The following is a 26,122-nucleotide window of genomic DNA, read 5'->3' as shown; positions in this document are numbered from 1 at the left end:
GGGTGGAGGTGGTCGCCTATGAACTGCGAGAGCTGCGCGAATATGAGCAAGGCGCTCTCCTTGAGACGCGGGGAATCGGAGCTCACGCACTGGAACATGAAGGGCAAGAGCTCTGGCCACTGGCCCTCTTCCATGATGGAAGCCGCAAGCTCGGCAACCGTGTCGCAGAGCTTCTTGACGATGGTCTTGGCGTCCTCCCTCTGGACGCAGACGAGGAGGTGGGCCTTAGATGTATCTCCGAGGAAGAGGATTTCCAAAACGTCAGATGGATTGTTATTGAACCACCAACTGATCATTCCCAAGGGTACTGCAATGGCATCCCCTTTGCGGATTTTCACCCCTCGTTCCAAATACTTTGGCAAAGCCAGGCCACGATGATTGAGAAGCAGCTTGGCGGCTCCAACTTTGGCTTCTGCTAACATGCAGAGATCTGAACTTGCCCATGCATAATAAGACCCTCCTTCTGAACTCAGGATCTTCTTGGGCTCAGCCGCTTCAGCCTCTGCTGCTGGTTCCTCTGCCTCAGCAGGTATGATCCATTCTTGTGCTTCAGAATGAAGAGGTTCGTCGTCATCGTCGTAGCAGGCGGCCACCTCCAACCGGTTAGGGTCACCACCGTGGGTTTCTAGGAGACCTTGGACGTAGTTGGTGGCGTACAGGCTGGCGACATGCGGGTCCTCCGGTTCTAAGCTAAAGCTTTTACGATGATTTCTATAGATTGCAATCGAATCCTCTACCATTCTAAGCATTTCATTTTGTTTTCCAAACAATTCTTCCAAAATTTTCCATACCTGATTTGGAGTTGAACATGATTCAACATGAAATAGCAATTCTGGAGAAATAGATAAACATAGGATGCCGAAGGCCTCGTCCATGCGATTGAAATATCTTGATTTCTCCACTGCCGATGTTGGTTCAACTTCCGTTTCCATGGTTATTCGAAATAAGCCTCTACTTCTGAGATGAAGTTGAATCTTTGGCTTCCATTCGAAATAGTTATATGGAGTGAGAATTGCCGATGGTGGAAACTCCAATTTAGACTCCATTCTTTCTTGTTGCTTCAATCTTCTGAACCTGCAAATAAATTGCTTGTGCACTGATTTACAAATCCCTGTGCTCTGATACCATGTAAGATTTTGAGAAACACAGATAGATCTAGATCTGTAAAACAATAACAAGCTTGCAAGGCAAAGAAGAAAGCGAGCAAGAATTGAGAAAGAATGAAAGTGATTCTACATTATGAGGTTTAGTATAAATACATAAAAGCACCTAAGTTAAGCTTAGTTGTGCATGCAATAACTAAAGCTAAGTGTGTTGTGTCGCATGCATGCAAACAATGAGTTCACTGGACCTAATCTAGGTGCATGTACACCAGCACAACTAGTCTACAGCTAGTCTAAGTCTACGGCTAGTCTACAGCTAGTGCATGTACACCAACATTAAGGTATTGCTGCAGTCTGCAGGCGCTCCCAAACTCACTGGGGAACTTAACAGCTCTCCAAAGTCTTGACTTGGGCAGCTGTTTTGCTCTGCATACGCTCCCAGACTCGGTTGGGAATTTAACAGGACTCCAAAGTCTTGACTTGGACGGGTGCTCTACTCTCCAGACGCTCCCAAACTCGGTTGGTAACTTGACGGCACTCCAAAGGCTTGACTTAGGTGGGTGCTTCTCTCTGCAGAGGCTGCCTGACTCGGTTGGGAACTTGATGGGTCTCCAAAGTCTTGACTTGGGCGGATGCTCTCGTTTGCAGAGACTCCCAGGTTCGATTGGAAACTTGACGGGCCTCCGACGTTTTCACTTAGGCGGGTGCTTCTCTCTGCAGATGCTTCCAGACTCGGTTGGGAACTTGATAAGCCTGCAACGTTTTCAATTGAGTGGGTGCTCCGCGCTGCAAACACTCCCAGACTCAGTTGGGAATTTGATGGGCCTCCAATATCTTAACTTGGGCGGGTGCTCCGCTCTGCAGATGCTCCCGGACTCGGTTGGGAGCTTGACAGGTTTCCAACGTCTTCACTTGGGAGGGTGCTCCGCTATGCAAACGCTCCCAGACTCGATTGGGGATTTGACGGGTCTCCAACGTCTTCACTTTGGTGGATGCTCCGCTATGCAAACGCTGCAGACACTCCCAGACTGGATAGGGAATTTGAGGCGCCTCCAACGTCTTCACTTGGGCCAGTGCTTCGCTCTGCAGACGCTCCCAGAGAGGGTTGGCAACTTGACGAGCCTTCAACGTCTTCACTTGGGCGGGTGTTCCTCTTTGCAGACGCTCCCAAACTCGGTAGGGAAGTTGAAGGCCCTCCAAAGTCTTTACTTGGGCGGGTGTTCCTCTTTGCAGACGCTGCCAGACTCGCTGGGGAAGTTGACGGGCCTCCAAAGTCTTAACTTGGGCCGGTGTTCTGCTCTGCAGACGTTACCAGACTCGGTTAAGAACTTGGGTATATTCTCCACTGTGCAGACTATCCAAAGCTCTCAGAGTCAGTTGGGAACTTGACGGGTTTCCAAAGTCTTTACTATGCAGAGTCTCCCACGCTAGGTTGGAAACTTTATGGGACTCCAACGTTGAGCATTTTGGAAGAGTGTTGCAATTCACAGATGCTGTCTACAGTTGGGCATACGGCACTGTTGTGGTATTAAGTCAATCAGCGGCACGCCCGGTTTTTCTCATTGGGTGATAATGTTTGGTAGTCTTGGGTGATAATGTTTGGCAGTCTTACCCATGTTTGTATGGTTTTTTTTTTTTTTAATTATTTATGGTCATATGAATATAAAATGCATTTGAAAATATTATATTAGCGAAATTTTGTACAGTTATGAATTTGTATGATGTTTCAGGTTGGTTCCAGAGGTGTAAAGATCTGTCTTTTTTTATTGTTTCTTATCATATGAATATAAAATATATTTAAAAAAATTATATTAATGAAATTTTAGGACTTTAAGATTTTTTAAAGGTTTTTTAACAAGAATATAAAGATTGGCTTAAATAAAAAGTTTTAGGTTGGTTTGAAAAAGGTAAATAATTAAATGAAAAGTTGTTTATTAGGTTTTTTAATTTAATATTTACTAAATTTGGTAAAAAAAAAATTTTGAATTTTTACAAAATAAAAAGAAAATATATATTATATAATTTAGATTTTAAAATAAAAATAAAAAATTTGTTATATGATTTGGATTTTTATAAGATTTGTTTTTTTGGTTTTGTTGGTTTTTTTTTGTGGTGGGGGGAGGGTAGGGCTGGGGAATATGGTTAGAGAAAATTTGATTATTATATGATTTGGATTTTTTTTTTTTTTAGGAATTATGATCAGAGAAAATTTGATTATTATATGATTTGGATTTTTTTCAAAGAATTATGATTGTATTTTTTTTTTATATAGTTAAAATGAAATTGTATTTATGAAAGTATTAATACATGGAATATTTTAGAAAAAAAATTCTATTTTAAATTATATAATTTCAATCAATAATTTTACAATTTCAACAAAATTTAAAAAAATTTAATTGAATCTTGAATAAAAACAACTAAAAAATATTTAAATCATAACAAGTTTAAATTAAGTTAGATCTAAGACTTTCCTGATCCATAATGTAGATATTAGTTTTTGGGATTAATCACATTGTTAGGATTTGGTCGACCTTTGGAACCAACTAATATGGTTTAAATTAAGTTATTTTTGAGCTGCGAGGCTCATTCTACAACCTAGTATCAGGGGATGTGTAAGTTTGTCCCTCCATGCCTAGTTAAAATAAAAATTATGTTCTAAATAGAAAAATAATGTTGGCTATAATTAAAAAAAATGAATACGTTGTAAAGTAATTAGAAGTAAAAAAAAAATGTGTGAATGAGATGTTTAAATCTTATATTTTTCAAAAATATTTTAACAAGAGATTTAAATAAACTATTTGAAGATCTATGCTAACTAATTTATGTGGTATCTATGTATAGGAAAGAAATTAAGTTTTATGGTTAGAATTTTTAGTTTCTCCTATAGATACTTTATTTAGCATTCAAAACTACAATGAAAAACAACATAATGTATTTTGCACTATAAAAAAGTTCACTCGTGAAGAAATTTGATCCCTCTCGGCTCATGTTAGATCCGTACTTAAGATGGATTTATGCTGGTTATTTTATTTTTATTTTTAAGGAATGCAAATCTATCTAATATACTCGTTTTTATCAAGTGATTGTGAGGAATGATTGTTATTCTTCTCAAATAAATTCAATTTCTACAAATAACATTGATAACATTGACATCTAACCTTTTTGTATCAAAAGTATGTATGTTTCCTCCTAAGAGGTCGCAGGAGTATGTATGCCTTCGTAGACTTAACAATCAAATCGTTGCATTGAGGTGGCCAAACAAGGGGTCTCATACACCAATTTAGTATGTGGCTTACTGGTGACCTTAAAATTAGATAAGAAGAAGAAGAAGAAAGAACAAATGAATTTAAAATGAGAAATAAAAGAAATGTTTAAAAATATGAAGAATTAAAATAATATTATATATATATGAATATTAGAATTTAATCATTTACAAAAGGATAAATTAAAAATTAAATATTTAATTTAATGAATATTTAAAATTTTAGTTTTTCCAACCAATTATTATTAACATCTCATTATATAATTTTTGGTGAAATTTGCAAGTGAGCCTAATAAGGTATCTCCACAATGAATATATGCAATTCCAATAATTCATTTTCTATTAATATTTTTAATTCTTAATCTTTTAAATTATTAATTTACAAGGTCATCATGAAGAGTAATTATGTCATAAATAAGATTCAACTCGGATAAAGATCATAATAATTTATCCTTCCAGCTACAAGGTATCTCAAAAATTGATATTTGCAATTCCAATAATTCTTTTTCTTTTAATGTTTGTAATTCTCAATCTTTTACATTCTTAATTTATGAGGTCATCAAGAAGATTAATCATGTCATAAATAAGATATGAGCTTGGATAGAGATTGTAACAATTTATCCTTTCAACCATTTGAACTAGACACAATGAATTTTCAAGGTTGAATTGATTATATTAATTTTGTTAAGATTAATTTAAACTCTTTCCTTCTCCATTTCAAGAAGTTCATATGTGTGTGTGTGTGTGTGTGAATTAATGTTATGATATTACGTAGAAAACAAATTTACATGGATTTGAAAAGTGACCATGGAGGATAAAACCTCTCCTCATCTTGTTGCCATTGACGACCAAAGGACCAAAAGACTCCCATAACCAGGTTACATCGAGGCCAAAGCTAGAATTGGACTGTCTTGCTACCCAACTATCCCATACATAAATAACAAATAGACTACCCAAGTATAAATGTCGCCTACAAATTTCAAACAACAAAATATCCCACCAAAATTCCAACATAAGAGACCTTGAAAAATTACTATGACCAATACATAAACAACTAAATTGAGACTAAATTGTCGCATCCAACCATTTCCATAAAAAAAGATTTCAAAAGAAATAACAAGTTCTTTTCAAAACGAGTTGAGAACCACCACGAAGATCATGACGTCGTGACCGGCCTATGCCGACACAAAAAGGAGACCAAAAGAGATAACAATTGCCCTACATAAACAGACCAATAACTATGAGAAGACCAACTTAATGCACTACCTACCATTTATGCTCAATGATCAATATCTGAGGATGAAATATTTGTTGAAGTCCTTGCACTACAACTAGGAGGATCCATTAGGTCCCCACCATCTAAATCACAGAAATATGGTTCTCCACATGCGCCAGGTGGGAGTCAATCCTATCCAAGAAAAAAATTGATTCCTGAGCAGCCTCTCGATGTCTTCTAGGGATGCAAAAGCATTGTACTTCTCCACTTGCTTATCCTTCAAGACCAGGCCCAAAAAGGTCTTCATTTGCCAACGAAGATCCACATAGTTTAGTTATTTCTTCCTCCTTCCCCTAGTATGCCCAGGTTTAGGAACCCAAGCCAACATGTCCTCCAAAAGCTCAGAATCCGAAAAGTATTGTCTCCCCCCCCCCCCCGCTTGGGTCTCAAGATTACAAATTTCCTTCCAAGTATTTGGTGAAACAAAATTGAAATATGTGGTAGCCAAGTCATGGGCACAAAGTCTCACGCCTCATTTCCCTAGCTGAGCTCTTCCACCTTCCCCCATTTTTCACCTCATTCTCTATCTTTGCGACATAGCTGAGACTCGGGGGGCACACTTATTGCAACTGCTATGAATGCATCTACCTGCAAAAAAAAAGAGAATGGATGTGACCCACCTCCTACAAGACCATGATACCAGTAGACCAAATCATCACAAAAGCTCCAGACATGTGACCCAAACTTTACAAAATACCCACTAATTGAGACAAGGGATGAAACTTCCTCGACCAAGACCATTTTCCCATTAACCATTGAACAAGAGAAAGACAATACCAATACCAAATGACTTCACAAACCAAGAGTGTGCAACTAGACAATGAATTCAACAACCAACGCTCATCCTTCTATGCAAATGACCCAACATTTCAGAAAACTCGTAATTCACTTTGAATAGGACTCACAAGCCCCAACTTAAGCCATAAATGCACATGTCAAAACAAAACCCAACGCCAAACTAATAAATTTCTCCAGATAGAATCCCTAGACCAAAGATGAAAATACATACACAAAGATTTGTCCCCTAGACACACATACCTAGACCCGATGAAAAACCTAAATAAGGAAACCAAGAATAGAAAATAAATAACCTTAGATTCCACGTTGCACTTGAGACTAGAAGCCCCCAATAACTCTTCTAGAAAGTAATCTCCCAGCTTCCATGAACAAGACTAGGCATCTAGGGAACACCAAGCATTCAAATGACATTTACATTGGCCAACATGACCTCCTTTCCAACCTTTGAAACCCACTACAACCCATAACACTAAGATTCTCACACACTCAAAATGAACAAAGGAACTACACCAGGAGGCCAAGGACCTTACCTTGATTCCTCTCTACTCACCATATAATGTCTCACCGCCCATCAAAGACCTTAAATAAAACCACCACCAACTGTGATACTGCATGCAAGGGAAAGCTTTGTCCTCCCTCTTTAAATGCTTAGTGTGTACTCAGGGTGGTGGGTGTAGCCTCCAAGGCCCTCGTTCCATCTGCATTTACACCCCATCGAGGGAGTATATACAATTTTAAAAATAATGATAAAATTTAAATCAATTTAGTATATCTTCACTATAATAACAATGAATACATTGAAATTTCCATGTAACCATCTCCCTCCCTTTATCATCACATTTGAGGAGGGGTATGATTTTTGTCTTTTCTCATTGATTTGATCCGTCAAGGTTATGAATTTATTTCCATTAGAACTATCCAGCATTGTGTGGACCAAAGATAATGGATGGTTCTATTCTCATGTTTTCATTTGGCCCTTTTGAAAGTTTAGATAAACATGAAATTAAAATATTAGTCATGTGATACACATAAATACGTAAGATTATGACTCTTGGTTTCATATCTGAAGAGGTCTCTTCGAATTCTCATGACTCTTGATGTTCACTTGTGGCTTTTCAATTTCCGTGCAAGTGAATATTACAATTTACATAATTCCCTATGGATTATGTTTCCAACATTCACCCCTACCCTAGTCCTACCTTAACCCAAAGGGTGTATTTGAGTCCAAGAAGAGAGCTGGAATATGAAGGTAAATAACAACTAATGGCTAGATGTGATCTATAAATGTAGTGGTTTAAGGAAGACCACAAATCAAATGGGGTAGAACAAATCGCAGTCTTCTACTAGTGGTGGTTTAAAGAAGATCAAAAATCAAAAAGGTAGTACAAGCCAAAGTCTTCTATCAATAGTAGTTTAAGGCTAGTCACCAACTATAGAACTTGGCTTGATTCAATTCCTAGAGCAATTCCTAATCTTGCTAGAAGTTTATGTCTTCTACTAAATGGAAGTGATTTTTATAATGGTTTAAAGATAACCACAAACTATTGAAATGGTGGTTTGAAGATGACTACAAGTTATATAGCAAAAGCAATAAGTCTTCTACTAAGTGGTGGTTTAAGGAGGACCACAAACCAACTGTTGGTTTTGGGATGACCATAAACCAAATTTTGTTCATGGAACATGAGTTTGTCTCTGGTTACATCTTAGACTTTGATTTTGGTTGACTCTAGCTCTAGGCTTCGAGTACTAGCTTTGGTTCTGACTATGGCTCAAACTCACTTAATATGAATTTGAAACTGGTAGTTCACTATCAATTTCCACCTCATCAGATACAAGGTGAGAGGAAGTGAAAATGAAAAGTATGTGATTTTTAGCTTCGAGAGGAAGTTCCTATACATTTGAAGGTTAAACACATCATACGAAACATGTCACTAATGTTGATATTTCTTTGAAAATTTTATATAACTAATCTAGTATTTATGCATGGAAAGTTTCCATTCTTAGAATACTATGTGATGTGACACAATCCAAGGTCTTGCAGCAACCAAACATGAATTACAAAACCATAATTGTTATTATAGAGTGCATAACCCCAACCATTTGGTTTTGGATACTGTATTAAATTAATTCAAATGACTAAATCACAAAGCATAATAGAGAGTGATTTAAGCCTACACATGAGAAATCAAAATAGATTTCGAATATTTTCTGTTCATTCAGAATGTGATGTTACATACAAGAAATTTAGATCGAAGAGAGTGGAGTCCTCAAAGTACTTGTAATTCATATGTTGTTACATAGTGATACCATGCAACAACCAAAACACTCTCGCTAACTCATATAATGACCAGTTGATCTGAAATTAAAAACTTGAAGGTTTCTTAAAAAAAAATTGCAAGTCTATGTATTGTGGGAGATGGATCAAGTTGCAAAAGCACATAAACTTAGTGCTTTTAGCTTAGTTTGTAGAAATAAAACAAAGAAAAATGAACCATAAAAGAAACACAACACAACAATTTGATACTGGAGTTGACCCTTCCTGGGCTACGTCTCTGGGTCTAGCTTCCAATGTTGGGCCTCTTCAATTATATGCTCAAATCTGAAATTATATCAATTTATAGTGCTCAAATAGAAAAATAGTGTTGCCAATGGATTTAGAATGCTCAAAAACCCCTATCTAGGCTCTTCTTAAGCTGAAAAAGCTTAAAAATGAGCAAGATATGCTTGCTGAAACCAAGATTTGTTATATGTTCTGCAATTCTGCAAAAATGGCTAACCATTCTATGTATTCTGCCTTTTCCCTGCCTACCAAAAGACAAATTTGCCTAGCACTGATGGGATTCCTGTCAAAAAATGCATAAAATGTCACCTCTTTAACTCCGTTAATAACCCCTTAAGCACCCAATTTTCAGCCCCAATAAGCGGTCATATGGCCCATATGGTAAGGGGTCAGGCTAACCACATGTCCCCACCAGTTTAGTTATGTTGCTCCAACCGTTGGTTATGGGGTTGGTTTGTGACTGAGGACCGATGCTTATCCTCCCAGCCCCTCCGTTGTAGCCTCCTGCTGATGGTCCTGTGGGCACTACATAGAACCAGGGTTTGGGCCTAGTCCCTACCCCTCTACCTTCGGCTCCTCCCAACTGGTTGTGTGGTGGCATATAAGACTAGGGGCTAGGTATAACTACTCGACCCCTCTTCCCTAAATGTGCCATTACTCGGTTTGAAATAAAAATGCCCACAATGTTATGTTAAGAACCATTGCATTGGTGTGCTAGTAAGGTGTTGTGATGGCTTGCCAAAGGTCTAGGGGTTGAACCCTATCGAGGCCCTTTGGCCCTGTTGAAAAAATAATTTCGAATAAGAATCTGCCATGTGGTGGCCTATGATTGGTCATAAACAAAACACACCAACCAATAAAATCTCGCCAACCCAACTTGTATGACCCTTCCACATGTCAACATGGGATTGGCCTGTCTAAAATCGTACCATACATAATCAGTTGATGACATCATCATATGGATTGCCGAGTCAGAAACCTAGTCAACTCTATTATTTTACTTTTTAGTTATTTGGAAAAAACTTCTAGACATCATAACTTTCTCATACGACTTCAGATTGAGGCGATTCAAGCGATGTTAGAGACAAGACAACAAACACTATGATTTGGCATTTGTTTTGAGTGATTTTGAGTACTTCCATTTTTGAGAATTTTTCTGATCCCCTAGATCATTCCTCCCCACTAGAAGCTTTTGAACCACCAAAAGTCTTGTTTCATTCAACAAGTAAGTGAAGTAAAACTCCCTCACTTTTCTTATCTCAATCCAATTGAATTTACTTGGATTAGTTCCTTTGAGCCCCATACGAAGATACTCCATGTTGCCTCTGCGTGAAGTTCTTATCCTCTTGTCAAGAATAGTATATTGCTACAATTATTCTATGTACTCAGGAGAAAATTCTTATATGGATGGAATCTAAACATTCTCTCCTTGATATTCAATCATAGGAGTCTCATATAATCTCAATTTTTCCACATTCACGACGACATAAATTTTCATGTATGGTGAAAAATCTAATTGAAAAGCATTATTACCAATCTTCTCTAAGATTGTAAAAAGACCATATTTGATTGCCTTGAGCTTTTTACCTTCACCTTGAAATCTTTCCTTGCTGATATATAGCCAAACTTGATCTCCCACCTAGAAGATGTGGTCAACATGATGCTTGTCATGTCTCGCCTTGTACTTGGCTTGACTCTTCTCCAACAGTTTTTGTACCATTAGATGCACCAAATGAATTTGTTTAATGAAGCGCTTTGCTTGTCACTGCAACATCTTTCCCAAAGATAAAATCTAAGGGAGATTTGGTAAATATCCCAAACTTGCTTCGAATGGAGATGTCTTAGTTGAAGAATGCTTAGCTCTATTGTAGGCATGTTAAATGTAATGTAAGTTTTCATCTCAAAGCTTAAGATGTTTGTTGCAGTATCCATGAAGGATATGTAATATTGTTCTATTCACTACATCTGATTGCTCATTGATTTTTGGATGAAATTTTATGCTCTTTTTCAACTTGGTGTCCATCAGTTCGCATAAACTTGATCAAAATTTCCTGAAAATTTGAGAATCTTGATCATAAATAATAGAAGTGGGAAACCCAAAGTGTACCCATACATTTTGGAAGAACATCTTTGTGGTTTTTTTAGTTGTAACATATTCCTTACATGGCATCAACACACACATTTTGCTGAAATGATCCACAACAACATACAAATAATCATGACCTTTCTTTGACATTGGTAGTCCTACAAAATCCATAGAAATACTTTCCAAAGGACGAGAAAGAAAGTGGAGTATAAAAACCCAATTTCCTATTGCTAGGCTTTCTATTAGCACACATAGAACCTCCTCTTACATATCTTGAAAGACTTTCATTCATGTGAGGCCAATAACAATTTCTCTGTAATTGTCAAACTGTTTTTCCTACACCAAGGTGACCAGTAATAAGAGAAGTATGAGCTTCCCTTATGATGTTGACTCTTTCACCTTGTGGAACACATGAATTGCCAAGATGATACAACTTGTTATGAACATGATAATCCAACTCTTTAACATGATTGCCTTAAATCAAAGTTGCATAAACATATTTAAAATCATCATCTTGAGCATATTGTTCAATATAAATTTCATGCATGATTGAGTTATGCTTAAGAATGATAGATCCATTAAAATTAGGGCCTGACAACATATCAAAAACTTTGTTGTATATACCTTTCTTGTACCTAATTACCAAATGGAGCTGTTGTATAAATCCCATCCACAGTCCACTTGAAATGTCTAGCTTGTTGTAGTTTGGTTTGAAATTGTAAATATTGCATAGGTTTATGGTCAGTATGAATAGTTGTTTCCTTACCCATCAAATAATGCTTCCATTTCTTCATGCTTTGTACCAAGGCATACAACTCTTTATCATAAGTGTATGTTTTAACCCCATACAAAAATGTTAGAAATATTACTGAGAAGTGCGGGGGACGGGGGGGCGTGGGCAGCGGGGGTGAATCAGTATTAACAAATCAATAACCTTTTCATTTCCATTATCAAATTCATATACGCTACTTCAGTTAAGGCAACCCGCGTGTATACGCAACTGTGTTTAATGCAACTAGCATATATCCATCAAACTTATGATTCAGTTAATTCATCATATGAGTGCATCAGAACATTATTAACCATATAAACAGTAAACATGTGCAATAAAACAGAATAGATCATCACACATAAGAAGCACACATGAACACCATGATATAAGGTGGAAACCCAATGCGGGACAAAAACCACCTGCTGTTGTTTTCTTTAAGATAAGAAAAACCTGTTTACAATATTGTACTAGTGCAGACTCATACCAGTACGCAGGCACCCACCTGCAAAAGGCTACAACCTTCTCTTGTTCTCTAGCTTCTACTAGAAGGGAGCTACAACCCCCTAGCTCTCGTACTAGCCAATATATATTTACTAGTATGTAGGCGCCGGCCTAAGGAAGGCTACAACCATCTCTTTTCTTCCAAGGACCACGTTTCATAAATTTTCATATTGCATCCATCAATACAACACAATCACCACTGCAATACAACCATCAACTATATCTGCATCATCAATCTCTGAATCACCCAACAATTGAATCACTGAAACCCTGTCATCAAAACACAGTCCCCAGAACATAGAGCAAAACCCAGAACTCTGCAACAACCACTAGAACCAACAACAACCTCAAATATCAAATGTCATAATGTATACGCTACTTCGCTGTGTCGAACCAGCATGTATACGCTCTTCCACCAAAGGGAACCTGCGTACAGATCTGAAAATAATTACTTATACCTTTGCTGCAATTTTCAACTTCAGATATACCCAGACCATAAGATATAAAGGATAAGACATGCGTCAGTATTCAAATCTATTCATGATCATACCATATAATGATAATGCATTTTAGTCTTCATAGTCCCAGTTCATCAACCTTCATTTGCCACATAGGTGCATCCTTAGCAAAGCATCACATACCCATAACTTGCATACTAGATCTCACCCTTCATCAAATATTCATCACTTGCATGCTTGCACTATGGCCTAATGATCTTCTTCTCCTTATATAAGTTTAGGCCTCTCTCAATACCATGGTCCAAAACCACGTAGGACCAATACCTTGGACCTGGGGTCAATACCACAGACCAATACCAAAATACCATGGACCAAAACTTAGTTTTCCAACATGTACGTATCTTTCCTTCTGTGAAAGTGTGTGTATGTTATACACGCCTTTTGGTTTGCTAACTTGCGTGTACACGCGGCTTGGTCTATAGTGAACCTATGTGTACACGCGGCTTGGTCTATAGTGAACCTGCGTATACCTTACTTTCTTGATTCTTGTTGTTTACCGGCTATACTATGATCTTCCATCTGAGAGAGTTGTCATTAATGACAACACTTGTGTCATACCTATATCATAATGCCAACAAAAATTACTCGCACATGAATTCTAAAACAAAAAATAAACAATGCGAGAGCATAACACATAAAACACATATACAAAAAGACTTTCCCATGGATCCCAAAACCGGGACTACCAGATTGATTTTTCATTATTTTCCTTTTATATGTTACAATACATATATATACATGCTGAAGCATCCAATACCATGGACCGAAAACCATCGCGACCAAAACCATGTACGAAAACAATGCACAAAACCATAGGTAGGTTCGCTCATCTAATATAGGGCCCAAAAATATTTTCCTCAGGGTGCTGCCCCAGACCCCATAGAGGGGGGCTACCCGCCCCCATAAAACCTCTTGGATAGGGGGGCTTCCCCCCCCATAACCCCCCGGTTAATTAGGGGAGTTAGTTGTGGAAAGAATATAACACAACCCAACATTCTCCCACTTGTTGTTTTCTTTCCACGGGAGAGCTTAGTCATTTATCCATCCCTGCAATTCCCATTGTTTCTCTACACCAAGAGAACTTCTCAGAGCTCACAAATTTTGTCAATGCATCTGTAATATTTTTTAAAGTGTCCACCTTTACTAGCAACACCTTTTTGTCTTCTATCATATCCCTCACAAAGTGATACTGAACATCAATGTGCTTTTTCCTTGAATGGTAAGCGGAGTTCTTTGCCAAGAAAATTGCACTTTGGCTGTCACAATCTATCCTTAAGGATCCTTGCACTAACCCCATACTTGAACACAATCTCTACAACCAGACTGCTTCCTTGCTTGCATGAGTGGCTTCCATGTATTCTGCCTCCGTAGTTGATAGTGCCACTATAGATTGTTTCTTACTCATCCAAATGACTGCACCTCCAAATAGGTTAAACACATACCCACTTGTAGGTCTTCTCTGATCCACATCTCCAACCCAGTTTGCATTAACAAAGCCATGAATATTCAATATTATGTCCAATCTTGGTCTTCCTTGGTAGCACAAATCATAATCACTAGTGCCACACAAATACCTGAAAACCTGTTTCACTGTTGTCCAATGCTCCTTCCTTGGTTTTGACATAAACCTGCTCAATACTCCCATTGCATGTGCAATGTCTGGTCTAGCATAGACCATTGCATACATTAGGCTATCAACTACACTTGCATATGGAACACGGGACATGTCATCTTCCTCTTCTTGTGTCTTGGGACACTGTTCAGCAGATAAATTCACACCTACAGGAATAGGAACCTTCACCAGTTTACTATCCTGCATATTAAACCTCTGCAGTATTGTCTCAACATACTTCCTCTAGTTTAACCAGAGCTTCCTCTTTGCCCAATCTCTTTTAATTTCCATGCCCAAAATATAGTTTGCAGCACCAAGATCTTTCATGTCGAATTTGGAGGACAATTGGGTCTTCAAATCCTGGATAATTTCTTTTTCATTTCCAACCAACAACATATCATCCACATACAAGACTAGATAAATAACACGGTCACCAATTAATTTAAAATATACACAGTGATATGCTTTTCATCTGGTGAAGCCAAGTCCCCATATAAATGCATCAAATTTCTGATACCACATCCTTGGTGACTGTTTTAACCCATACAAAGACTTTTTTAACTTGCATACCAATTATTTCTTATCCTTCATCGCAAAGCCTTCAGGTTGCTTCATGTAGATCTCCTCTTCCAGATCCTCGTGAAGAAATGTTGTCTTCACATCCACCCGTTCTACCTCAAAATCAAAAGCAGCAACAACAGATAAAAGTAATCTAATAGAACCTACCTTAGCAACAAGAGAAAATGTATCACCAAAATCAATTCCCGACACTTGGGAATAACCTTTTGCTACCAACTGAACTTTGTATTTCTCCACCTTTCCTTCTGCATTCGTCTTCTTCTTGAACACCCATTTGCTACCAATGGGTTTCCTTCCAGCCGACAACTCCACCAGATCCCATGCTTCATTCTTGTGCAAAGATGCCATTTCATCAACCATGGTCTCTTTCCAGAGTTTTCCATCCTCTGAATCTATTGCTTCCTTCACAGTTCTGGGATCATCATTAGTAATAGATAAAACAAAATTTTGAACAAAAAGCAGATGGACTATACCTTTCTGGCTGCCTTATTTCTCGAATTGATCTTCTCACAACCGGAGTTTGTGGCTCTTCATCTTCTGATTCCTCTTCTGCTATAGAGTCTGATTCTTTCTCCTTTAGCTCAAACTCTATCTTCTCAGGTACCTTTGATGGCACTTCATGTTTAATAATATATTTCACCTCTCTGAACACCACATCTCGGTTGTACACAACTTTCCTTGTTATTGGGTTCCAAAGCTTATAACCCTTTAAACCATCCTTATATCCAATAAATATGCAATTTTTATATTTACTATCCAAATTTGTTCTTTTCTCCTTTAGAACATGTACATATGCATCACATCCAAATACCCTCAGATGTGAAAGAGAGGGTTTGTTACCAGTCCATACCTCTTGTGGAGTCTTATCCTCCAACGCTAATGAAGGTGATCCGTTGACCAGGTAACATGCAGTCTCTACTGTCTCTGCCCATAATTCTCGTCCTAACCCAACACCACTGAGCATTCTTCTTGCCCTTTCCATCAACGTCTTGTTCATTCTTTCTACAACTCCATTTTGCTCAGATATGTATGGAGTAGTCTTTTGTCGTGATATACCACACTTCTTACAGAATTCTTCAAATTCCTTGCTGCAAAACTCTCCATCGTTATCCGTCATTAGCACCTTTATCTTCTTCTCTGTTTGGTTTTCCACCAGAGACTTAAATTCTTTAAACCTGTCAAAGACTTCATATTTCTTCTTAAGGAAATATATCCATGTATTCCTTGAGAAGTCATCTATAAATGATACATAGTACACAGACTTACCCAGTGATGGAACCTTCACATGTCCAAACACATATCTGTGCACAAGCTCTAATATTTGTTTCGCCCTCTTACCACTAGAGGGGAAACTCACCCGATTCTGCTACCCATATACACAATTTTCATAAAAATCAAAATCCAGAGAGATATTAGTGATACCTTCTATCATACCTTTACCATGAAGTATTCGAAGGCCCTTCTCTCCAATATTTCCAAGCCTTTAATGCCATAGCATGGTCTTTTCTCCACTTTCAGGAACCACAGAATTGTTTCATCCATCAACAACAATGCTACCTTGCCTTCCTATCATTCCCTAAGAAGACATCACCACCATCATATTTTTCATACTCGCAGAACCATTCTCTATGGGGAGTGAAGTGAAAGGATGAACCTGAGTCAATCAACCATGCCTCATGATCTACATGTGTACTTGAAGAAGCCAAGTACGCATCCCCTCCTTCATTTGAGGTGGTTTTTGCCTCTACAGGAGGAGCATCATTAGATCCCTTTCCTTTGTCAGGAGCTTTAGATTTACATTCCGTCTTGTAGTGCCCTTCCTTTCCACATTTCCAGCACACCACCTTTACAGGTTTTGCTAGAGACTTAGATCTCCCTTTAGAATTAGATCTCCCACTCGATGACTTATTTTTGTTTCTGTTTAGGAACCGTGCTCGTACAGACAAGGCATCACCATTCTAGCACTCCATATTTTTCCATCTCATCTCCTCCATTAGTAAGGATGAGATTATTTCATCAAACTACAAGAAAATTGCATTTCTACCTATTGCAATAACCAGACTATCCCACGAATCTAGTAGAGAACATGACAAACTGATGCAATTATCTTCCTCTGAAATTTTAATATCAACATATAATAACTGATTTACCACAGTATTAAATGCATTCAGATGCTCTGTCACCAAGTCTCTGTCTTTTATCCTTAGGTTATACAGCTTTTTCGGTAGGAACAGTTTATTCACCAGAGACTTAGATTGGTACAAAGTCCCTTATTTGACCCACAAAGCCTTAGTCGTAGTTTCCCTTGATACATTCAGCAATACTAAATTTGAGACACACAATCGTATTGTGCTCTTTGCCTTCTGATCCAACTTCTTCCATTCTTCATCAGACACTCTTGTTGGTTTAGTACCCATATCTACCGTGATCCACTGATCTTTATCTACCAATAGATCCTCCATCTTGAGTTTCCATAACTCAAAACTATGACCATTAAATTTCTTGATCTCTATCTTTCCACTGCTTGCCATCTTCTTTCACCACCAGAATCGATCCTGCAGATCTCCCACTTAACAAGGTCTACCATAGGCCCGAGGGAAACCCCTCAACAACTAAGGTGTCCCCTTGAAGCCAAAACAACTATGATAACAAATGTAGGTTTTAACCCCATATAGAAATTACCTACATATGAATTCTAAAACACATAAAATAAACAATGCGATAGCATAACACATAAAACACATATACACAGAGATTTCCTCTGGATCCCAAAACCGGGACTAGCAAATTTATTTTTCATTATTTTCTTTTCATATGTTACAATACATATATATACATGCCGAAGCATCCAATACCATGGACCGAAAACCATCGTGCCCAAAACCATGTGCGAAAACCATGCACAAAACCATAGGTAAGTTCGCTCACATAATATAAGGTCCAAAAAAAATTTCCCCAAGCGCTGCCCCAGACCTTGTAGAGGGGGCTTACCCGACCCCGTCAAACCCCCTATAAGCCCCTAGTTAACTAGGGGAGCTAGTCATGGAAAGAATATAACACAACCCAACAATAAGTTGGATAGTTAATTATTGCATTGGTAATGTAAAACCCTTCTCCCACATTTACCCAAGTTAGCTAGTCTGCTAGGGTAAACATGTGATGAGAGGCTACTATGATGTGATTCAACTCCCCATGTACAATTAAGGAAGTGGAATCGATAAAACCAAACCAATATGATGTTCCACACATGCTACATAACCTTCAGGAGCTAACTAACCCTTCTAGGTGACCAAGCCTTGAGATAACTTGACATTTCACTGATCTGGACCCCCAGCTGCTCCCATGACAAGCCATGCATGTGACAGAGGTCTTCTAGTCACTCCCACAACAAGGCATGCCAACGATTGTGGACTTTTTCAACCAATTCTCAGCCAGTGACCCCAAATATTGTGCCACTTTTGAAGGGCCAAGACTTAGGCCACTGCCCAGAACTTCATCAAATTTCAGAAATGATAAATAGCAATGGAATAAGGCTACTAATGCAATCATTGGTACAAGAAATTGATTTGAACCCTACTATCCATGATAGGAATTTTGTCAAACATGTCACAAATATGCAATCTATAGTTCATAACAATAGATATGAGCATAGATATCTCATACTTATCTCAGACTCATGAAGAAGCATTGATGTTGTAACACCCTCCTCCCACATTTACCCATGTTAACTGACCCGCTGGGGTAAACATGTGATGAGATTCTACTACAATCTGCTTCAACTCCCCATATACAATTAAGGAAGTGGCACTGACACAACACAACCAATCTGACCTTCTGCACATAGCACAAACTTCATTAAATTCTAACCGTTGGGGTAAATTCTTGCTCATATTTGATAAACTTCAATAAATTCCTTAACTTCTATGATGTGCTACGGAATGGTTTGCACGGTACTTCTATTTTGGCTTCAGCCCTTCCATCTTCAAATAAAGACACAAACTGCAAAATACTTCTAACAAGTATAGTTGCTACAGGGTGTTTATTGTGGTGGTTGGGACTATTATTTCAATCAGTACCCCTTAATCACAATTGCCCCTATTGAAAATTCCCAAACAATTTCCGAGATAAACAAAACTTTCACGTGCCAATGGCTTTGTGAAGATATCAACAAATTGTTCCTGTTACCTGCAGTGCTGCAACACAATTTCATCATTGTTAATCAAATCTCCGATAAAATAATATTTAGCATCAATATGTTTGGTCCTCTTGTGAAAGAAAAAATTCTTTAACAATGCAATTGCTGAGGTGTTGTTGCAGAAAATAGTTGTCGTTCCCTCTTGGTCATGATGAAGATCCCTCAACATCCTCCTCATCCAAATTGCCTAACACACTGTTGTTGTTGCTGCGACATATTCAACTTCTGTTGTTGACAATGACACTATTGGCCGCTTCTTGGAGGCCCATGAAATGGCTTCGGAACCAAAATGGAAAACATATCTTAACGTGCTCTTTCTGTCATCGACACTTCTTGCCCAATCACTGTCAGTGTAACCAACCAACCTGAAATCACTTGTTGTTGTGTACAAAACGCCATACTGTTTTGTCCCATTAACATACCCTAGAATCCTTTTTGCTGCTTGCCAATGTGTCTCCTTGGGTGTCTCCATTAACCTCGACACCAAACTTACTACATACATTATATTCGGCCTAGTGGTAGTCAAATACATCAAGCTACATGTCATGCTTTTGTATAATGTTGGATTGGCATTGCTGTTGTAATCTTCTTTGCTCAACTTCAACCCCATGATAGTTGGAGTTGGTGTGGGCTTGTTGTTCTACATTTTAAACCCCTCCAATATGTCTGCCACATACTTCACTTGAGAGATAAAAATGTTATTTTTCTATTTGCTTCACTTCTATGCCCAAAAAATATCTTAACAGTCCCAAGTCAGTCATTTCAAATTCACTCTTCATGACTTGTTTGAAATCAGCGATGAGGAAATCATCACTGCCTGTAAAAATCAAATCATCTACATATAAGACAACAATAAGAATCTTACCATCACTCTCTTTGATGTAGAGAGTAGGCTCACTGTCACATTTGTCGAAACCATTGTCCAACAAGTAGGAATCTATCATGCTATACCATGCATGCGGTGCTTGCTTCAACCCATAAAGAGATTTCCTCAACCGATACACTTTGTCTTCTTGGCCTTCTACCTCATAACTAGGCGGTTGCACAACATACACTTCCTCTTTCAACACTCCATTCAAGAATGTTGATTTTAAGTCCATTTGATACACTTTCCACTTATGCTGCATGACAATCGTCACAACTGCCCGCACTATCTCCATCCTTGCAACTGGCACAAAATTCTTCACGTAATATCTTCCATGCTACTACTTATATCATTTGATGACTAGGCTTGCTTTGTGGCTTTCAATCTATCCCTCAATGTTGCTTTTGGTCTTATAGACCCACTTCACTCCAATGACATGTTTTCCTTTCGGAAGGTTCACTAACTCCCATGTGTCATTCCTTTCTATTGCTTCTATTTCTTCCTCCATTGTCGAAACCCATTTTTCTTCTTTGACTTTATCCTCAAAATGGATTGGGTCATCTACATGACAAAACAAGGCAAATAAGGAATTCAGACCAGTGTTACTATCAACCTCATCTTGCTCATAAATTTCATTTAAATTTCTGAATTTTGAATTTTGGTCTACGCCTACTGAAGATGGGCTTGACATATCACTTGGTGTTGCACTTTGCTGCGTGCTTGGAGAAGCACTTGCTTAGTTGCGCAAAATTGTCCTATTATTCGTTGATGGTGTTTCTTGTTGCCTGCTTTGTTGCGCTTGAATAGGAGTAGTGGGAATAAATGTTGAGGAATTACTTGTTGCTGTTAATTCCTCTTTGTCCTCATGTGGTATACATGCTTTGACATTGACTTTCTTCTCTAAACTTCCATCCCATGCTTCCTCTTCTAAAAACTGCACATCTCTGCTGATTATGACCTTCTTGGTTAATGGATTGTAGAGTTTGTATGCCTTGGATTCATCACTGTATCCAACAAATATACATTTCTCCCCCTTTCTATCCAACTTCTTCCTCAACTCATCCAGGACATGTGCATACGCCACACATCTAAAAACTCTCATGTGAGTGACACTATGCTTTCTTCCACTCCATGCCTCTTCAGGAACTATGTTCTGGACGCTTTTGGTTGGACATCTATTCAAGATATATGTTGCACAAGCGACAACTTCAGCCCAATAATCATTTGGAAAATGCTTTGCCTTCATCATACTAGCCATTTCCATAATGGTCCTATTCTTCCTTTCTGCCACACCATTTTGCTGAGGTGTATACCTTGTTGTAAATTTCTTGTGAATTCCATGATCCCTACAAAAATGAAGGAAATCATTTGAATTGTATTCTCCACCTTTGTCAGTCCTGAGGACTTTGATGTAGTGTTCACTTTTCTTCTCAATAAGAGATTTGTATTGGCGAAAGTGCTCAAACACTTCGACCCATGTCTTCTTTTTGTAGTCATCTATGAAGGTCAATTAATAGTGGCTGCCACCAATTGTTGGTGTCTGCATTGGTCCACATAAATCTGAGTGGACAATCTCCAAAGGTGCCTTTGCCTTTACTGACTTTCCTACTAGAAATGTCTCTCTATGTTGCTTGCCCAAGATACGTCCTTCACATAGGCTGTCCGGTTTTTCTATGAGTGGTAGTCCCTTCACCATGCTTTTCCTATGCAGAAAATTCAAACCTCCAAAGTTGAGATGTCCAAATATCAAATGCCATAACCAATTTTCATCTTTGACCTCTGATTGAAAGTTTACTTGTATGACATCCGTATCTTTTCTTGCATCCTCTTGTGGGTTCATTGAGAGTTGTGCTTGTGCACCTTCTCTCTGCAAATCTGATCTTATTTTTAGGGGAAACATTCTATTGTTTGTCATCTAAACCTTTGCAATCAACTGTCTGAATGGAGGTCTATCCAAAATTATGCACACATCATTTTTGAAAAAGACATTGTAGCCCTTTTGTATGAGCTATCAAATGCTCATGAGGTTATGCTTCAAACCGGGGACAAAGTAAACATCTGATATGTACTTATTCTCCCCCTTCTTTGTTAGGATATTAACGCTTCCTTTTCCCATAACAAAGACTTTGATATCAGTCCGTAATGTCGCTTCAGATTTCACACTTTCATCTAGATTGGAAAATGTTCCTATGTTTCCTGACATGTGGTTGCTACACCCTGAATCTTGATACCATATATCATATCACTTTGTTTTTCTTGTGCTACATTACAAGCTAAAAACGTGTTATCATGGTTCTGACTTTCTTTTGTGAAATTTATGCTTGGCTTGTCATATTTCTTCTTTCTACATTCATTTGCATAATGTCCATACTTCTTATAGTAATGACATTGAACTTGAGATTAATCATACCTCTGACCTTGTGCTTGATTTTGGCTTGGGCCTTGACTTGGATTTTGATTGCTGCCTCTTCCTTTTGAGCTTGAAGGGCTGCTTCTTCCACTTCTGTGTGGTATTCTTCCTCTTCCTCTAGCATATGATCTTCCTCTGCCTCGAACTTGACCAAATGATACTTGTGTTTTGAAGGCATGCTCCAATGAGGAGCTTGTTTCTCTATTTAGTCTATGTACATGAGAAATCAGTGATGCATTAAGCTCATCCACTAAGAACTGTGAGAGATCATTTGTCTCTTCTCAAATCTTGCTAGAAAACTTTCTCAACTATTCTTCTTTCCTCAAGTGTCTCACCATGAGACCTGATTTGAGTAACTAGCCCAATTACATGTGAAAAAAACGAGTCTACATTCTCAAACTCTTTCATACAAAGTATTTCAAAGTCTCTTCTCAACATTTGCAGCTTTGTTGTCTTGACTTTTGCCATGCCTTGGTGGGTTGTCTGGAGTGTGTCCCATTCTTGCTTGGACTTCATTGCTACTGCAACCCTTGGGAAAACACTTTCATGAATTTCTTGAAAAATGTAGAAGAGGGTTTTTGCATCCTTCTTCCTGTTATCTCTTAACAACTCTCTTTTTTCTTGAGACAGGACATTGTATGTTGTTGCATCTGCTGGTTCTTGAAAACCATTCTCCACCAAATGCCAAATGTCTTGAGAAGAAAACATGTCCTTCATTGTAATAGCCCAATAATCATAATTTTTGCCTTTAAACTGAGGTATTTGAGGATTAGTCAATCTTTTGCTTGATGCTTCCATTTCTAAGTGTAAGAAAACAAACTTTCTACCTGCTCGTAAATATGCTAAAAACAATCTACCCTCAAAACAATTTTAACTTCTAGTAAAAACACTTGTTTTTACATTAACAAAGTTTAACCCGAAAATTCTTGTTTTTACATTAACAGAGTTTAACCTAAAAACACTTGTTTTTACATTAACAGAGTTTAACCCGTTCTGATACCATGTTAGAAAATAGGATTTAGGTGGAGAGACAGAGGGGAGAAGAAGCATAGGAAAGTAGTTTCGCGGAGAGTTCACATGCGTTAAGGATTTTGGCATAGCTATACAAGGATTTCACGCAGCTATCCCGAGGCTTAAAAAACACAGAATTCACTCATGGCAAAAAAAATAGAGTAAAACAGAGTAAGCTTGGAGCAACACAATAAAAATTTAAGATTAAATTCTAATTCATGAAAATACATTTATATGAGACTGTGGCTCATTCACCAAGTAAAACAAATGTTTACAGTGATTTACACTTCACAAGGGGTTGCAGAATAACACACAGTGAAACGCAGTAACTGTTGTTTCACGCACCCACCAAAATTTGCTCTACGATTTTCTCCTCACAGACTCTAGGTGTCTAACTTAACCAACCTCTCTTTCCCTCACTTACAAAATGACTTTTACATCTATATTTATCTCAACATAGAATTTGACATTAATACATGACAAAGAAAAATAATTAATACGATGTTATTGTTGAGTGTCGACAGTAATCGCGCAGGTGTTTATGGAGTAGGGACAATAGTTGCGCTGTAAATGCTTGCCCATATTTTCTAAACTTCATGTGATGTGCTACAGAATGGTTCGCGTGGTACTTTTATTCTGGCTTCAGTCCTTCCATCTTCAAACAAAGACGCAACCTACAAAAATACTTTTGACAAGTATGGCTACTATTAGGGTGTTTATTGCGGTGGTTGGGATTATTATTTCCATCACACATCTGATTGGGAAGGATGGTTGGGTCTTCGTAACCTAGAGAACATATGCGTTGTTGAGGTCAATAGTGAAAATTGTATAAGAATGCACGACCATGTTAGAGACCTTGGCAGAGATCTCGCAAAGGAAACTCCTGGATGTGAGCTTCGGCTTTGGTGGCTCACTGACAGCCTTCTTCATAATATTTTGACACGATCTCCTATAAGTGTTTTGTAGATTTCAACGGGTTTCAAAATAAAGTTGTGTTAATCTTTTGAAGTTTTGAAGTATTACAACTTTTTAGGATTGACCATCTTGTTTTTAAAAGTTCGAGGTGATGAATTCAGGTGCGTGGAATTAGCATGGTTCACGGAAATGTGTCTAAACAATCTTTGGAAACCCTTGCGAACAGCTTCAACCTAACTTGCTTACAATTTCTTTGGGCTGAAGGCTATTTTGTTGAATGCCTATTCCGGGTTGGGAAGTTACCACAACTAATATATCTCTATTGGGAGAATTTCCCATACTCATCCTTACCTTCCTTGATTTCACTCAAAACTTTACGAGTTTTATATATACAGAACGTGAGCCACCTACAAACACTGTGGCAACATGAATCTCACGTAATCTTTTCTTTTTTCTTTGAAGCAGATTTTTGTTTTGTTTTTCTCCAAATTATAAATATCGCTTGCACTTGATAATCGTCTTCGCATACCACAATGCCAAAATATTCACAATTACAGTGTCAAACACACTTTATTAATGTACATTGCAAGCACCTCTCAAATTGAGGGAATTGTATATTCATGCTCCCCTTTCAAAAGTTCCAAAGTCCATTAGAACGCTGAAGCACCTCCAAAAATTTGTCTGTATGAGAGTCACCTTGAAATTTTGCCAAATGAATTCTGTCATATGGATTCCTTAAGACATGTTGGATTAAAGCATTGCTTGGTCTGCAGATGCTCCCAAACTCACTGGGGAACTTAACCGAGTCTTCAAAGTTTGGACCTATGCAGGTGTTTTGCTCTGTAGACGCTCCCAGACTCAGTTTGGAATTTAACGGGACTCCAAAGTCTTGACTTGGAGGGGTGCTCTACTCTCCAGATGCCCCCAAACTCAGTTGGTACCTTGCTGTCACTCCAAAGCCTTGACTTAGGTGGGTGCTTCTCTTTGCAGAGGCTACATGACTCGGTTGGGAACTTGACGGGTCTCCAACGTCTTGACTTGGGGGGATGTTCTAGTCTACAAAGGCTCCTAGATTCGATTGGAAACTTGACGGGCCTCTGACTTTTTCACTTAGGCTGGTGCTTCTCTTTGTAGATGCTTCTAGACTCGGTTGGGAACTTGATAAGCCTACAACATTTTAATTTGAGTGGGTGCTTCACGCTGCAAACACTCCCAGACTCTATTGGGAATTTGGTGGGCCTCCAATATCTTGACTTAGGTAGATGCTCTACTCTATAGATGCTCCCAGATTCTGTTGGGAGCTTGACAGGTCTCCAACGGCTTCACTTGGGTGGGTGCTCGGTTATGCAAACGCTACCAGACTCAATTGGGGATTTGATGGGTCTCCAACGTCTTCACTTTGGCTAATGCGCCGCTATGCAAACGTTACAGACACTCCCAAATTGGATTGGGAATTTAATGGGCCTCGAATGTCTTCACTTGGGTCAGTGCTTTGCTCCGCAGACGCTCCTAAAGTGGGTTGGCAACTTGACCAACCTCCAACATCTTCACTTTCGTTGATGCACCGTTATGCAAATGTTGCAGACACTCCTAGATTGGATTGGGAATTTAATGGGCCTCCAACAACTTCACCTGGGCCAGTTCTTTGCTTTGTCGACA

At 38.4% G+C, this 26,122-nt stretch overlaps 1 pseudogene; it reads left to right on the top strand.

Moving 5' to 3' along the window:
• LOC149200681 (disease resistance protein Roq1-like) overlaps positions 1-25,922 on the top strand; it is a 29,943-nt pseudogene extending 4,021 nt beyond the window's left edge.
• Positions 25,923-26,122: the final 200 nt, after the last annotated feature.

Source organism: Pinus tabuliformis, chromosome 2_1 (genome assembly GCF_031772625.1).
Source record: "Pinus tabuliformis cultivar Carrire ecotype Pingquan chromosome 2_1, CPIR1, whole genome shotgun sequence".
Classification (NCBI taxonomy): domain Eukaryota; kingdom Viridiplantae; phylum Streptophyta; class Pinopsida; order Pinales; family Pinaceae; genus Pinus; species Pinus tabuliformis.
This window is presented reverse-complemented; position numbering and strand designations above follow the sequence as displayed.